Source organism: Fundulus heteroclitus, chromosome 18 (assembly GCF_011125445.2).
Source record: "Fundulus heteroclitus isolate FHET01 chromosome 18, MU-UCD_Fhet_4.1, whole genome shotgun sequence".
NCBI lineage: Eukaryota > Metazoa > Chordata > Actinopteri > Cyprinodontiformes > Fundulidae > Fundulus > Fundulus heteroclitus.
In genome coordinates, this window is record NC_046378.1 from 31,427,686 (window position 1) to 31,443,134 (window position 15,449).

General features: G+C 37.9%; 1 protein-coding gene across 2 annotated transcripts in view; it reads left to right on the plus strand.

Annotated features, from left to right (window-relative positions):
• Window positions 1-15,449, plus strand: part of nbeab (neurobeachin b) — a 321,077-nt gene that overhangs the window by 44,604 nt on the left and 261,024 nt on the right. The window lies entirely within an intron of this gene.

Genomic DNA, 15,449 nt, shown 5'->3' on the forward strand with positions numbered 1-15,449 from the left:
TCTTAACTTATAGGGTTTAACTAAAATTTGTCAAGCTGCCATATTTTTAGTTCAACCTCAGCTAGAAAGAGATTCTCTGGTTTGTAACCTGGTGAGGAGAAGGCTTACTTTACTCTCTGAACGATATTGGTTGAAAGATTTGTAATCTTTGTAAAGTATCTTGTCTTAGAACAAGGACATTTAGGATTTTATTCTTAGCTATAGCTTATATTTACATTTCATCCTAGTGCTTGTAAGACAAATTTTAGCTAGTTTAATCAGAGATTTTAACTTGACCATAGGTCCAGTATGGCTGATTGTGAATGACTGTGCTTGTAATTGGCTTTCCCCCTACTGACCCTGTTTAGTGTTTAGTTAAAATATCACTAATAGTGTGAAAATTGTCTGGGATCCCAACAAATATTTTTGATATAGTGATCCAGAATATAATGTTTAAGACTGTCATTAACGGCAACAAAGGCATAGCAGAGCCTTCTCTCCCATTACTCCCGAAGCATTTCTTTACTTCCTGAGCCTTTGAATTCTCAATGAAGCTGTTAATGTACCTGCAATAAGAGACATCAAGGCATCCCTCATGCCCTGCAGCCTTATCCTGGTATTGAATATGCAAATGTCTTTGCTCCCCTTTGCTACAAATGTACCTATAATGAGCTTGAACCTCTCATTAATTGTTCTCATCCACTGCTGTTAGAACCTGCTCTAACTAGTATCTAGTAGATAATGATGTGTGCCCAGACAGAGCCCTGATTCATTTAATTCTCACCTGCTATCCCCATGCTTCTGTGTGCTACCTCTGAGGTGTGAAAAGTCACAAACCATTTTGTCTTATTTTATGTTAGAATATGTACTCCCTCACCCACTGGCACACCTTGCTAATACTGGGTTGGCCACCTTTCTACCTTCAGAACTGCTTTAATTGTGGCATAATTTGAACAAACAAATGTTTCTCATAGATCATTGGTTGCTGCTGATTTACATTAGGGATAGCCATCATGTGAATCTTATGTTCCACCACATCTCAAATGTGTTCTATTAGTTTGGGATCTGGTTACTGTGGAGATCATTCAAGGATAGTTTGAGATGACCAAAGCCACGATGCACCATCCTGCTGGAAGTGATGGTTACACTATATATAGACAAAAGGGATTGGGCATGGTTATGAATAACATTAATAGAACATGGGTAAAAGAGGAGCTGTGGAGCAACTAAACCAGAATTCAGACCAAACCATTGCAGTTACACTTTATATGGACCACAACTGAATGATTTATATGTGCAAACGAAGGTATTAAAAAGCATGATAAGGTCCAATTTTACATTTAGGTGGGAGTCATTGCTCAAATCATTTTTGATTTCATACCGCATGCTCCATTTGCATCATGGTGTTTAACACTTTTTACTCTGTCTGAAAACATGACACATTTTTGAACTCTCCACTAAAGGAAAAAAAAAACACTTAAGAGTCTGTCCAGTCTGAATAAAAACCTTTCTCTATCGATTCTTCATTTTTTGAGGAAGCCATGAAGACTGTCAGTATTTTTGTTGTGCATTCCCATCTCTACTTCTTCACATTAAAATTGTTTTCAGAAACGCAGTGTGATATGTCTGGTTGAAGTCTTCAAATGACATCTACAGTATTTGGGTCTAGCTCAGGCTTCATCTGGGTTCAGATCCAGACCATGTTCTGTCAAACTCTACTTTAAACTACAAAGGAAAACGCTCTTTCTGGTACAGTAGACTGTTTATTATGCGCCCTGTTTTTTCACAGATTGTGTTGATCCTTACATTTTGTGTGTAAGCAATTTTTCTCTTTCACATTGTGTACAGTTAATGGATGTGTGGCCGCTGGTACATTTAAATATAAATTACATTTAAAGGAAGAAAGAGTGAGGATTTAAAAGAGGACGCCTAAGGTGAGGATCCCCAACTGTGGGAATCAGAGAGATGAAAGTTTTTTTTTTTATCTTTTGCATGTACATTGTGCTTGCAGAACTAGTATTACAAGTGTTTCTTTTTAGACCAACTGGTCTAAAATGTTTTCTTTCTTCGTTCATTTTAATGTGAACTAGGGTGACGGTAACCTGTTTCTCAGGGAAATAAGTTATTTATCTGAAGTTCTGATTAAATATTTCCATCACAGTTGTGAGAGAAAGCTTGGATTTTAGTTTTCAGCCTCAAATATATGATTGCAGATTTGTGAAAGAAACCGGCATGACTTGCTATCAGAGTGTGAAGAATAGTCTGCGTGGAAATGGCCTCATCAGTGTTGTGGCCACACAGAGGAACTGGGAAATAGCTGCAGTAAACACTGTGGACTGTCTCTGCTACTTTCCTCATCTCCCCTCCTCAGCTTTGTGACCTGCATACTGATCTCCAGTTTGAACCTAGAGGATATCATGTCCCAGTCCCATCCTGGTGACACTTTGATGATCTGGAGAGGACTCACTCTAGAGAGCTCAGGTGCTGTAGTCTTTTAATCATTCACTGTTTTTGTCTTTCTGAAGGTCCATCTAAAGCCTTTTTGTTTACTGTCTTGGCGGCTGGTGTCTGCATTGCAGTGTACTTTTCTCCTCTCTATCAAAGCAGATATGTTTATGGTAGCACCAGACATCTCTCTACAAATCTTGGTGGCGAATACTGTTGGCGATTTTACTGTTTGATGGATGCACTAAATTAGACTAAACTATCACAGAAACTAAAGTGTTCCCCCACCTGTCAGTTTTATCCAGTGTATAAGTAATAATGCTTTTAAAATCCATCCATTGTCTGTACCCGCTTATCCATGCAGGGTGGTGGTGGTGGGTCATAGGGTAAGAGGCGTACATCCTGGGCAGGTCAGTAGTCCATCTCATGGCGTCTTAGGGACACTCAGGGAAAACAACCAGGCAGACACACACTAGCACCTAAGGGTAATTGGGAGAGACCAATTAACCTAGCAGTCATGTTTTTGGGCTGTGGGAGGATGCCTGAGTACCCAGAGAGAATCTATGCATGCACAGTGAGAACATTCAAACTCCATGCAGAGACCCCAGGCCAGGATTTTAACCCAGGAACTGCAAGTCAACAGCGCTACCAACTACACCACTTTCCAGCCCTGCATTTAAAATCAGAGTTTTTATTTTGAGCAGGTTATGTTTTAAAGTTAGGGCTCTGGGCTTTTATTAATCAATAATGAATTGACCATCCATAATGTAGGACAACATATTAAACATTTTCATCTATCACCACATAAACTGGTAATCTAGCCGCCCCTAATTTTCCCACTTCATCTTGGTAAAAGCTGATTTGTTTCTGTTTATTTATATGTTACCAATTCTTCTCAGAGAACTTTAAAAGATCAAGTTCATCATGTTACATGAAAATCAGTTTAACCCACTCAGTCTATTCAGCGTAATTATTCCTGTACAAATGAATATTGACTCAATCCAATTCAGTCAGATTCACATATAGTTTCTTCCAGATCAATCAATCCATCAATTGTCTATATCCACCTAGCACAGGGTCGTGAGGGACCATCTCCATTTGTCATTGGGCAAGAGGTGGACTATACCTTAGATATGTTGCCACACAGAGACACACAGGACAAATAACCACGCACACAGACATACTCGTAACTAAGGGGAATTTTAGAGAAGTGATTTACTTTAGAGACATGTTTTTGGACTTTAGGAGGAAGCCAAAGTACCTAGAAAGAACCTACCCATTCAATATAACATGGGAACTCCATGTAGAAAAGCCCCGGCCAGGATCTGAACCCAGTTCCCAGGACCTACTTGCTTCAAGGCAACAGTGCCACCAGTCAGTAGTTATGCAGTTAAAATAAAATATAATGCAAGTGGTACACTTGCACATGCCTTAGCTACTCCAAGATGTCAATTGCATAATCATTCATATTGCATATCCTCACACGTTTGTGTAAATTGGCTGCTGTTTTTCCTATGTTTATCTTTAGTATTTATTTATTTGGCAGATACTATCAATATTTGTCCAATACTTAATCTGTTTTTACTTTTATTTTTGCCTTTCTTTCACTCTCTGTTGCAATAGAACTAACCTTAGATTAGCTGTTTTTCTATTAGTGATTTAGTGTGTTACACTGTGTTTTTTTTTTTTTTTTGCCATTTTCACATCTGAACTACCCCATTGTGAGAAAATAAAGGTATTTCTTATCTTATATAATAAAATATTGCCTTTAACACTACGCAGTATTGATTTGTTATGAAATATTAGTTGTTTTCTGGTGCTGTTTTTCCAACTCCCCATGTGGGATCCCCCATTTCATGATGTTGCCCTGAAGCTGCTGCAGCATGGCATCAGAAAAGAGCAATTGCTGTTGCTGTGCAGATTAGGTGCTAAAAGAGCTACTTCATCTCATCTTTGAGCAGAAATATCATGCTGTGCCTCGAATAACCGCTCGTTGGGTGTGTTGTTTACTGGGCAGGGGCAGAGCAGTCAAGGTAGGCATTCCTGTAGGGGGAAAGTAATGGCTGCTCTACCTGGAACCAGTCACGGATGCACATTTTCCAGGGCAGGGAGGGGCAGCTGCTCAAAGAGCAGAATTCACAAGGATTACTCAGACATACATAAATCAAGCAAAATACCACTTTGGGGCTTATTTTGATGAAGGAATAGTATCAAAACATAGTTAAAAGCTCAAAAAGTTGATTTTGCAAGACATAGTTAGTTGATTTTGCTATATAGTACAGCAGAATTGCTTTTCTGTGTCAGCCATCCAACAGTTGATTTACTGCTTACCTTGGGATCATTGCCCTGTAATATATCACAGGTGGGCTTAAAGCTATAGTTGGCAATCCTGTTCAGGAAAACATTTTGTTAATGGGTGAAATGGTCCTTCCTTCCTAAATCTCCTTTTCTGAATTATGTATTCAGAAAAGGAGATTTAAAAAATAGATCTATGTGAAAGCTGCAGGCCTGTAAAAACTCTGGTTCTTTCCAAATTAAAGGATTGGTCAATCAGATGCCTTGATGTCTTGTCCTGCCCACGCCCCTCCCCCCTCCCCCCCCCCTCCCCTCTGTCCCTCAAGTTCTGGGGGTATCGCCTTATCTGTTGGTTGTCCCACATGCCAATCACTTTGACGTTCTGATGTAGCACCAATGTGCGTGCATTACTGTTTATGGATCCAGTTATCTTCAGTGTTAGCCATTCATTGTAGCTCCGCTGCTCTCACCGTAGACTTTGAAAATGGCTGAGAGTCCCAAGGATATGTGCTGGTAATCTGTTCCATGAATGTGCGCCTCTAAAAAATACCACCTTCGGACTAAACTGTCTTTTGTGCCTCGGTATGTTGAAGTCCCCCTGGTCTGTGCTCTGTTTTTTTATTCTATTACTCCTTTTCTGAATAAAATCAGTGGTGGGGGAAGCCCATTAAAAACTTTAAAATAAGATATACATTGTGGTATATTTGGTAAGAATCAAGGTTTAAAATGTTAGAAGTAGTAAAAAGACCAAGTACATTCGGATAGTAGCACCTTGTGGTTAGTTTCCTAATTCTGTATGGACATAGGTTTCCCCATTGTGGGACAGTGAAGGATTTCTTATCTAAATCTGTTAGTGTGTCACATAAAAATCAGCATTAACCCACATGCTCTATTAATAACTATTGCCACTCATGAATGCCCAGTACTAGTGCAATTGTGTTCAAATTTATTGATTTTACTTAGGGCTGGATGATAATTCAATAATATAAATTAATCAATAGACGTATATCGATGATAGAAAAAAAGGGTCAATAACAAGTTCAATAGGGTTTTCCTTCCTTTTGCATTCTAGCCATGTATTACAGTCACTACATCCTTCCAACCAATCGCAAACGCAGACCTAGGAACCCTCAGTCACCAAGCTCCGCCCCCTTTAAAGAGTTCAAAGAGCACACATATTTTTTTTAAATTATGTGTGCAAAAATTAACCAATTTTTGTAAAAAGTTGGTTGAATAAAGGTTTTAAATCCAGTGTTTGTGTTTTCTGTATCTAAAAATAAGTCGTTAAGCAACAGCAAAAATAGCCAGGGCTGCACTTTAAATATGTTTTGAATTTGTTGCTAATTATCTATATGATTTCTATTTTACCAATATGCTTTTTTTCTATATCGTCCAGCCCTAATTTTACTTTCTTTGCCATTTAAGGCAGAGCCAAACTGTGTCAAAGAATTGAACTTTAGTCTGTATGTGTTTACTATCCACTGCATTTTTGTTTTTTTGCCCCATTTCACAGCATTTGACCTGTATTTGGTCATGTTATTTTTTCACTAAGTTCATATCAAATAGGTAGCCTTTTTTGCAACAAATATTTACTTTGCCAAGGCTGCTTTTGAATTTTCTTTCTCTTTTCAATTGGAGTAGTGAGCACCCTTGTTTGACGATTCCAAGCACTCTAAGGGATCAGAAGAATGACCACGATACAACCCAGCAGAATAGTAAACAGGCCTGCGGTTTGGTGCCACACCACAAGTTTTTAATAGCAGATAGAAAAACCACTGAGGCTTTGGGTGCTTTTCCTCTTTAAGATTCACTGTGGCAGTCAGTAGGAAAGCCAAATGAGTGTAGCAATGTAAAAAGGGTGATCAATTAGTCGAGTGGAACAAAGGCAAAGCGGTCTCACACTCTTTTTTTTTTAAAGTGCCATTTAAAAGCAAATTGAGTAGAATTAATGGTCTGTGTCCCCCCCTTTTAGTAGCTATTTGTCAGGTTAAAATTCAAGACTGGATTCTGATCACCTTACCTCTGGGTTCACAGGCTGGTGTATATGACACAATTTGGCACCAAACAGAGGAGCTATGTGTCAGTTATAAAGACACTGGATAAAAGCTTGTGTACTTACAAAGGGAGTGAGAAGGCCACGTTACAAGGCCAGGCCTGTCAGTTTGGCTTGTCAGAAGTCTAGTGATGATCGCCACTGGTTTTCACTGTTGTAGCTTTCATGCATGCCTTGGTTTCAGCAGACAGGAGCACAGGGAATCAGCTCTTTATCATTTCAGTAATCTAGTGTTCATGGCTTCCAGCTGCTTGAAATCTTTCTTTGCCTTGCGGCTTTGTCCTTAAGATGGTCTGATTCTAAAAGCCACTTAAATAAAGAATTTAAAATATTATCGCAATGACAAAGTAATTAGAACATTTAAGTTTTGCGAAGCATAATTTAAATGATTATAAAAACAATATCCCTATACTATCATTTCTTAATAATATTCCTTTTTTAAAAGTACTCACCCTTCTTTTTTTAGAACTTCTTGTATCGACAGTGCAATTGAAAAACACTTCCGCCTCAATGATTTAAGTTTTTACGGTATTAAATGTTTATGAGTATGATAGTCAGTCAAATGTTTGTCAAGTCTAAATGAAATCAGTAAATATAAAATGCTGCTTTAATGCAAATTAATTTATTCCTAGTTCCTCGTTAACTAGTTCCATGTGAAAATGTGTGAAGACTATTGCTTGAGCTGTGGAATCACGAACACCTTAAAGTTACGAATGGGAATGGGCAGCAGAGTTCGGTCGATTCTAAGTGAGCTAGCTCTTTAGTCATCTTAAGCTAGCTAGAATTGACCGGTATTAACTGCTACTGTATGGTTCAACATGAACCTACAAAACATGAAATTTCAGGTACAAACGTTTAAAAACTCACTGTTGCAGTTATCCTCCAGCAGTGATGTTAGCGCTACAATGTCTGGTGAAATACAGTACATGACATGTTATTGTGTCCAAAAACATTTTCATTTCTATATCTAGATGACACTGACACTTTAAAGAAATCTGTGAGAAAAAAAAATACATCATTATAAATAAAACATAAATAAATGTTTCTATAGCTGTATATGCAAAATTGTTCTGGGTATTCAAGATGTGGATCACACATCTTATAATAAAATAAGGCATAGTCACTGTTGTCTGCTTTTAGACTGCGTATTCCAGAGAGAGAGAGAGAGAAAAAGAGAGAGACAGAAGCGGTAGAGGCGGAGACGCTTGCCGTTTAGCCTGCAAACGGCAAGCGTCTCAGTGGAGCGCGCTTTCAGACTTTGCCCAGTCTGAGCTCCATAGTGTCCACCCCTGCCAAAGCAGACCGCTGCTCCCCCTCGGCTGTTTTCAGTCACAGAGTTAACGTTTTTAGCTTTATTTTAAATATTTTGCCGCAGCCATGGCTGGCGCGAGGAGAACACGTTAATAGCTTAAGATTTTTTTCACCCGCAACAAAATTATTTTTATCAGTTTGATTTTGCGCTGACTCTCAGGCTGCGGGCTGATCTTCTCAGCGGAGAGAGTGTCAGGCGTTGGCCGGGTTCGAGCTGCTTACAGTGGGCACCTCTGCGAAAGCACAATAAATAAATAAATAAATAAATAAATAAATAACACTATAACACAGATTTTGAGTTTATTTGAAACAAGCGTTTCACCCCAGGAAGCCTCTGGGCAGACAGGGAAGTTCCTACACAGTTTATATCTCAAAACTGAATAGTAAGCTCTCTGCCAATGAATGAGCTGGAAGAGTTAGGCAGGGTTAGAGAGGTCTGGGTATCTGATCAGACTGCTGCCCCTTTCACATGGACCTGAATAAGCAGTAGATAATGGAATGATGAATGGACTGACTCGCTGACTGTGACTTTGTAAGACACAGTGGTTTTATTACTCTTGACAGATTTCCATTCATTCCATCTGTCTAAAGATGGGAGCTGGAGTTATTCTATAAATACAGTCTTACCATTGTAGTGTAAATGTAAGCACTTTGAGAAATGGGGCTTTTAGTACTTTTTGGGAATTGGCACATTATCTGTTCTCCTTTTAATTCACTGTCAGAAAATATACTAAGAGCATTCTGGTACTGTCCTTTCACTGTGAATGGGGAAGGAGCTTTATACATCTTTTTATATATTTATACATGTTCATTTCTTCTATATGTTTGTTTTGTTTGATTACAAATTGTTGAATTTCCTAAATGCATCATTAACAGCCTTTGTTGAAGGACTTTTACTTTGATGTGTTTTTTAGTGTTACGAATATTTTAGTCCTTGGAGACCTACAATGCCAAACCTGAATTCAACCCTATAAGGATAAAGCTGGCACGGATGGAGGGAATATTGGATGGAAAGATGGATTGATGGATCTTCTTCATCTTTTGACTTTTCCCTCTTAGGGATCACCACAGCAAGTCATTTGTTTTCATCTAACCCTGTCTTCTGCACATTCTTCTTGTGAATGGATGGATGAACCCACAAAAACTATGCATAATTATTATTGTCAGTATGTAACCATACAGAAATGCTTGTGAGACACCAGCTCAGAATGCACAAATAACACAGAGACAAATCAAAACATAATGTTCAAGTTGAATGCACTGACAACATGTCTGAGCAGCTAAAATTCAATTCAATTTTGTTTATATAGCGCCAATTCCCAACACATGTCACCTCCAGGCACATGAAGCAACAGTGTAGAAGCAAACTCCCCTTTAACAGGAAGGAAAAACCTCCAGCAGAACCAGGGTCAGTGTGAACGGTCGTCTGCCACGACCGACTGGGGGTTAGAGAAGACAGAGCAGAGACACAAAAAAGCCCAGAAGCACACATTGATCCAGGAATCCTTTTTATGTTACATAGTAATGGCAGATGATCTGGCCCCCTGGATGATGTCACAGTTAACAGAACGCTAGAGCAGGTGCAGATCAGGTATAGAAATAGACCCTGATGACCTCTAGCAGCCTAAGCCTATAGCAGCATAACTACAGAGATAGCTCAGCATAAAAAGTGTGCAAATAGTACTTAGTGTCTGATAAGGTTTAAATGTTAGAGTCAAAAAAGACAGATGGCAACGTAAATTATTGTGAATTACTGTGTAATTGCATTTATGTATCAGGAAAACATTCTCACAGAGGATAACAAGTGTGCAAGTAGCTATCAGCAAAGGTTTAAATCTTCAAGCCAATTGTGCTGTGACTCGTCACCGCAAGGTTTTATACATCTGAATTTTTTTGTGTGCCACACATTTGAAAATTTCTGTCTGCCACCAACTTCTAGTAGGAAAGGTCCACACTTTTTTTTATGCGTGAGGCCCCTGATCCCTAACGTGTAGATGACAGGAGAGGACGGATGGATTTCTGCCAACTGCATCTTGGACATTAAAGTCCTAACTTGTTTATCTCACTGTAATCTGGCACACTATGAACTTCTAGGTTTAAGTATGTAACTCAGGTATCACATCAATAGTTCTGTTAGCAGTTGTGAAACAAATCACAAGCATCTTGATCTCTGTCAGTGATCCTTTTTCTTAGGGTTTTTAGTATCTTGGATAGTTTTGCTTGTTTAAAAAAATGAAAGGAAGATGAAAATGAATCAATGTAAAGTATAAATAAATTGTTCTTTCGACCTCAGTCATTAAACTGTTTGACAATATCGCTTGTAAGTCAGAAGTTTTTTTCAGCGGCAGTCTTCCACCCTATACTGTACCAAGGCTTAGCAGTTCCCACTCTGAGAAACAGAAAACTCTATAAGACTCCTATTGTTGTGCTGACAGCTTTACAGGTAATGCAATCTACTCTGTGAATGTATCGGCTCCTGTTACACTCCACCATCTTTACCTCTGAAACTTTGTACATAGCTATCTCCCCCATCCTAATCTTAAACAACAGTGAACAACAATTAAGATATAAAGCAGGAGTAGAGAGCCTTCACTCTCCAGACTGCATATGGCCCTCCATACTCTTTTATCTGGCCCACCACAAGGTTTAAAACAATTTAAGGGAAACATATTTGTATACTAAGGTTGGGGGGCATTTCCTTGATAGAATTTTGTTAGTATTACATATACTGCATGTGAATGATCAACTGTCAGTGCCAGGTAAGCTTGAGTGACTGCTATCCGTCATGGCCACTGTGGAAAAGAAGCAAATTGATGCCAAATGATGAATTTTTCTGAAGACTAGGCAAGGAATGTTTTTTTTTCTTCATCAAAATAAAGTTTTTAATTTTTTGAGCTAATGGACAAATTCTATGTGGACCAAAGGAATGACCACACTTTGCTGGATTTCCTTCAAAGTCACTTTAAATGCACTTACTTCCAAATCTTGTTGCTCTGTTTGAACTTCACCGAGTCATCTTCACCATGTCTAGATGCCTGAATACATTGAGTTGCTGCCACAAGATTGGCCTGTTGGTTTTATTATTTATGGTAAATAGCTTGTACTTGTATAGGGCTTTATCAAGTCCCACGACCCCAAAGCGCTTTACATTACAGTCAGTTATTCACCCATTCACACCCTGACGGTGGTGAGCTATGTTAGTAGCCACAGTCGCCCTGGGGCAGACTGACACAGCGGTACAAAGTGTTACAGATGTAACTGATAAACAAATCCATGTTTTAGATCAGACTTTGCCACTGCTACTTGTTTTTAAAATATTGATTAAGGAACATGAGCTGGGAAGTAAGATTTAGAACAGGTTAAATTAACTGACATGAATATCAATTTTGAAATGAGCTTCAAAGTTCTGCGCAACCTGACAATGAATCGTTAATTAAAACATCCTAATTTGTTTTCTCCGTGTTGGTCTTGCTTTAATTTCTTAAAAAGAATAAAACGTATTTAAGTAAAATGAAAATATGTGTTTTCCCTAATGAAACTTGGTGTTCTCTGTTACTAACAGAACACACACGGCCAATAAATGATTTCCTAATGCAATTAGGAACAGGAACGCAGTCCTAACCAGTAAGTGCAACTCAGATAAGACGGTTTCTTGGTTCGAGTATTAGTTAGGTCTTTGAAGTTTAATTTGTTTGTGTGTGGAGGTTTATTTCATGGCTTATTCAACTCTTTCCAACAACCTGCAAGACCCGTAGGATTAATCGGTGCTTCTAAATAGCATTAAGCAGTGAAATATAAAACCAAACATCTTTACCTATCTCTCTTAGCCTTGTGACAGTCTGTTGACTTGTCCTTCATTTTTCAGCTGTGATCATCCCCACTCCCTTGTGGCCCTCTGTAGGCCAGCAGGCATAGCAAATGGATGGATTGACAAAGGATTGTGTACTGTAGTCAGAAAAAGAGCAGAAGTACAACATGGCTGTGTTAACAGAATACATACTGACGAGCTCCTTGTTTGACATGACTGATTAGGAGACACCTTTTGTCTTTAGCTTCACAAAGCCTCGTTAGCCTCATCTGTATTCTGCAGGTCTCTAATGTCTGGGTGAAACATAAACACTGTCATCTTTAAATGTTTGCTAGTATCATCACATGCAATACAACACTGCTCCTGATGTCTCACTTTCAGTCTGCTCACACGCTGAAAGTTATTAATGCAGATCACATTTCTCTCACACATCCCAGTCGTTGCTGGTAGATTTATGCTAATCTCTGAGGATATTCAGTCAAACAGTTAACCCTTCTCCTAAGTTTCTGGGAATCAGTGCTGTTTTCATAAGTGGTTTCAACATTTAATGTGCACAGGGAGGCTCTAAATGTCGGAGAGTGACATTTAAATTTGGTTTCCTATCAACTTCAAACACCATTCTTTTTTAGTTTGATTTGATAAATTTAAATTGTTGCTATTTTTATGCATATCATCTACACTCTGTTACCGGAGCTGTGAGAACTGTTGTCAGAAATTCAGACACTACCATATGGTCAAATGAAGCAATGGTAGTCAGTCAGAAATGCTTCATTGATTGAGATTCCTGTCCAATCCAGAGAGCAAAGACAAATTATTTCTGTCTTTTGCCCTTTGTGGGTTCTGTTTAAGGTTCGACCTGCTGATGCTAATTTTGACTGCTTCAGACTTTGTTTCCACCCTAAGTATTAAATGTATGGTGGGAAAAAGTGCAACATACTTTATTGTCATTTAACTGCACATTCAGTGTACATTTGAGTAAAACAAGATACATGTTGTTGGGATATGCATTAATAAGTAAAGAGTTGTGGTATTCTTAGTTTTGATGCAGTTAATGAATGGATCTAGTTTTTTTCCCAATATTTGACCTGACAATCACCGATTGAATCTGATTAAGGGGAAATCAGGGAGTTCTGATCTCATTGTGATTGACTGGCTCATCTCTTCCTGTGAGTTGTGTTCTTGAATATTTGTATACCAATGACAAAACAAATAGTGATTGTGTCCCCCTTAGCAGTTTAAGAAATGTCTTTTTCTGTAAATGGAAAAGCTGTTGTTTTTTTTCATATCAGTGAATCAGAATGAATAGACTGTTACTTTGTGGGTCTTTAGCAAAGCTCAGCATCGATATAAAGGCCATTCATCAAATGCACTGAAACCACAGCAGCATTAAACTGATTTTAACCTTCCCTGATGCGTTTTCATTTTCAATAGAAAATACATTCATCTTATTTTGTCTCCTTTTGCTGCTAAACCTATCAGAATCATTTTATCATCTAAGTATTTTCTAAGTCTTTTGTTTAGCTCAGTCTGGTACTGCAAAGCCTTTGCCTGCTAAACGATTTCATTGTGTCCTTTTTTCTTCTGCATACCTATTTTTTTTGCATTGTACCTAGAATGAGTGTATTGGTTCTGCAGAAAAAAAGAGCACTGCAAATTAGAAAAAATTCTGGACCCTCTTAGCCCTTGTCCTTCAACCTTTCCTGGTGAATTTGCAAGAAAAGGTCAATAATCTGTGCTCTTCCTTTGGCGTACACATTTATTTTTCTGTCAGGGGAGTACTGCTTGTATTTAAGCCTTATTATTAGATGTAATACCATAGAGCTTTGTTCTTTAAAAGCTCTTTAAAACTGTTACTAGGCATTCATTATGTAGGAATCGTTATGATTAGTGTCGAAGAATTAGCTATAATTTAGTCTAACCTTCATCACCCCAATGCATTTTCTGCTTCTGTTTAGCAGACAATATGAATGTCTTTTGAGTCAGACGCGCTGAGTTTAATTAAAGTCATCTCCCCAAAGATTTCCCCCCGTCTTTAGATTTGGTTTCCTTTTTCCAATGCATGCACGACACAACATTCAGTTTTTTGTAAATGGAATATCAGATCTATTTATTCTCATTAGATTTAGATGCTACTGTGAGTTTCTCTTGAAAAATATCTGTAGTCCAGTCTATGGGTTTAATCACCATGCCAACAGCAGGCCTTTCGCCCCGGCTTAATCAGAAGCAGTTGATTGTTGGGGGATTTTTGACTGCTCTTAATTTTCTGTCCCATGGCAATAACGCATAATTGTGTTCTTTCTTGAAGGGAATAAACAAACAAACATAATTGAGAGCTAGCAACCTTGTGGCAGTAAATGGCATTGACTGATATGAATAATGGACCAAGACAAAATTTGAATGTTTTAAAATAATACTTTTTTTTATTTTAACTTCTCAAGAAGATGGATATCTGCTTGCTTAAATCCTGGATGGTTTTTTGCTTTCAAAAAACCCAAAATGCAAGCTAGCTCCTCAAGAAAAAGAGTTTCATACCTTAAAGCTCTACCTTTGTTCATCTGAGAAATCTAATAATCACATTTAAGCCTTCATTCTGGGGTGGAGGTTCTCTGTTGGAACAGTATACCACCAGGGTGCCATAAAGATATGAAAAAGCTTGTCTATTAGGAAGTTATAGAAGTTTCTTACTGACATTTAGAGGGAGACGAAAAGTAGAATGTGAGCTCTCGTTCTGAGCCTAAGCACAACTCTGCAGCAGTTTAATAATTCAAAGCTTTTCTGAGTTTTTTTCCCCAGATCTTTTTCAAATATTTCCCACGCAGCATGATGAGGAATTGCACAAGTTCAACATTTATTGAACTTTTTTTCTTTTTTTTTCTTTTTACAATTGCATGTAAAAAAAAAAAATCTGCTTCATACGGCTTAGTTTGCTGATCTCATCTGGTTTTTAAGTATGTATTTAGAAATTCTTTTAGATATATTTCTTGCTTTGGATAATAAATATTTAACATTAGCACCCTGCTAATATTGGTTAGTTTACATTGTCCTATGTGTGTGCTGTTATAAGTTCTCCTTTTGAAGTTTTCCTTTTATTGTTCATAAACCAACATATATTTGCTGCTCACTGCTGAGTTTCTATTTTCCATAGAAGGTTGGTCATATTCCAATGAGGCTCATTGAACTGAAATTCGAATTCAAGGCCTTCTTCTAAAACATGTATTTTCTTAATTTTAAGATATTTTTTATTCATAAAGCATAATTTCTTAGCTTCACCACAATTTCCCATAATGCATTGACATGCATCACAAGGAAAAGGTGCAGTGTGAGGAAGCTTTAAACAGATTTTATGTTTTACTGGTTATGACACCACAGCCAGTTCAGTAACCTAACAAAATCTTCCAACATTACCAATATTCTACTGAACTAATCTTACATAAAACATATTTTTTCTAATTCTAGATAGCACAAAAACACTTTAATAGCCTGTGATTTATCACCCTTCTTCCATTGAACATATTTATCTCTTTCAAAACCAAATCCCTGCCATTTTGTATTTATGTT